This window comes from Triticum dicoccoides, chromosome 5A, assembly GCF_002162155.2.
Source record: "Triticum dicoccoides isolate Atlit2015 ecotype Zavitan chromosome 5A, WEW_v2.0, whole genome shotgun sequence".
In the NCBI taxonomy this organism is placed as follows: Eukaryota; Viridiplantae; Streptophyta; class Magnoliopsida; order Poales; family Poaceae; genus Triticum; species Triticum dicoccoides.
The window spans coordinates 622184483-622186532 of NC_041388.1; positions in this window are offsets into that span (position 1 = coordinate 622184483).

The following is a 2050-nucleotide window of genomic DNA, read 5'->3' on the forward strand; positions in this document are numbered from 1 at the left end:
TGCTCCCTCTCCCTCTCGAGCCGAGCGCAGCCGCAGCCGTGCCACCGTAACGCCGCGGCCACCGTCTCCCCCTCGACCCCTCGCTGTGCCTGCAAGCTCCGCCTCGACCCCCTCTTCCTCTCCACCGAGCCACGAGGTCCCGGACGCGCTGCAACGCCGCCACCATCTCCGTTTCCGTCGCCGGCCACCGAAGATCGCCGCGGTCGATTCGCCGCCTCCGACGCCTCCCCGAGCCCACTTCGACTACCGCTGCAACCGCGGTGAGCTCCGCCACCGCTTCCCCCTCCCCGTTTAACTGCCCGCGCGCCGTAGCACCGTTCCCCACCACGGCCGAAGCCTCTCGCCGCCGTCCATGTCGCCGTCGCCGTCTCGGCTCGCCTCCGCCCAAACTAAGCACCCTAGCGTGCTCCCGGTGCCACGAGGGTGCCGCCAAGCCCCTCAGGTGGCCTCCCCGTGCCCCGCAGCCCGTTTCCGCTCGAAGCCGAGCTCCGGCCGCCGCCCCGAGCTTCGCTCCGGCGAGCTCCGCCGCCCCCGCAGCCTCCCGCCTGTCCCACCAGATGCGCGAGAGCCCGGGCTACGCCCTGGTGCTCTCCGACGCCGCCCCCGTGGCCTGTTTCGCGGACTCCGCCGCGTCCAGAGGTCGCCGGCGGCGAGCCCCGTCGCCTGAGGCCTGCCATGTGGGCCCGGCCCGTCGGGTGATTAGCTTAGTGCTAATCACCGTTAACTAACCCCCCCCCTGACACTGACAGTGGGCCCCGGTGCCCCCTAACCTTTTAATTAAACTAAATTAACCCCTGTTTAACCCCCCTGTCACTGACGTGTGGGTCCCACACGTCAGGTTTGACCCGGACCAGCCCAGTTGACCGCTGACGTCGTGCTGACGTCATGCTGGCGCTATAATATGATTTCTGGAATTAAATTTAATCAGAAAAATCCAGAAAATGATTTAAACTTCAAAAATTCATAACAATTCAACCGTAGCTCAGATTAAAATAATTTATATATGAAAAATTATCAAAAAAATGCAATCTTTCCATCTGTACTAGTTTCATGCATGAAAAACCAACTTATACATGCTGAATCTGGGAAAACACATTATGGCATAATAAGAGACTTATTTTGGAGTTGCATTTGAACCTTTTGTTCAAATGGACTTCATTCAAATTGAACACTAGTTGCATTAGCTCTATCAGCATCCCATCCTCATGCCATGTTCATGCATCATTTTGTTGCATATGATTGTGTTTTGATTGCCGGCACCGTTCCTTCTCGATAGGTCCTGCTCCGGAGACGTTCCAAAGTACCTGTCTGTGAAGCAGTGCCTCCTCTGTTGTTTTACCAGGCAAGCAAACCCCCTTGTTCATTTCGATAAAACCCTACTCTCTCGCTCCTGCTCTCAGTTATTGCATTAGGACAACAACGATTCATATGCTACTTTGTGTTGCGGTAGTTGAACCCATTCCTTTGCATGACCTGTCATTGCCACAGTAAATAGTTGAAACCCACTAGCATGTGTAGGAGTTGATTGAAGCCACTGATGTGTTCCTACCATGCTATGCCTGCTATTGCTTAGAGTCTTGTCAGGTCTGATTCATTGGGAATGAATTGGAGTGTTACGATATGTTCTGATGCTGAGAGTTAAGAGTGTGAACACGATTTGGTAAAGGTAGCGGTGAGAGGCCATGTAGGAGTACATGGTGGGTTGTCTCACTGGAACCGTCCTTAAGCCCTGAGTTCTGTGTATGTTGTCCAATGACTCGATACTACCACACATTGGGCTCCGGGCGCTCCAAGCCCTCTCGACTTATTAACCAACTTGATCTCTGTCCAGGAGTCGCAACTAGTTTCTGGTGTTTGTAGGTAGTGCTATTTTTCTACCAAGTGGCACCCGGCAGGGTGGGCTTGGGACAGACTAGGCACAAGTGGCCTGGTGTACCGAGTGGCACCCGGATGGTGGGCTCGGGAACCCTGTACACATCGTTTGGGGCCGTAAGCGACACCCCGGCCGGATCTCCTTGCGGATGGAACCCGAATAGGCGATAAACCTGGA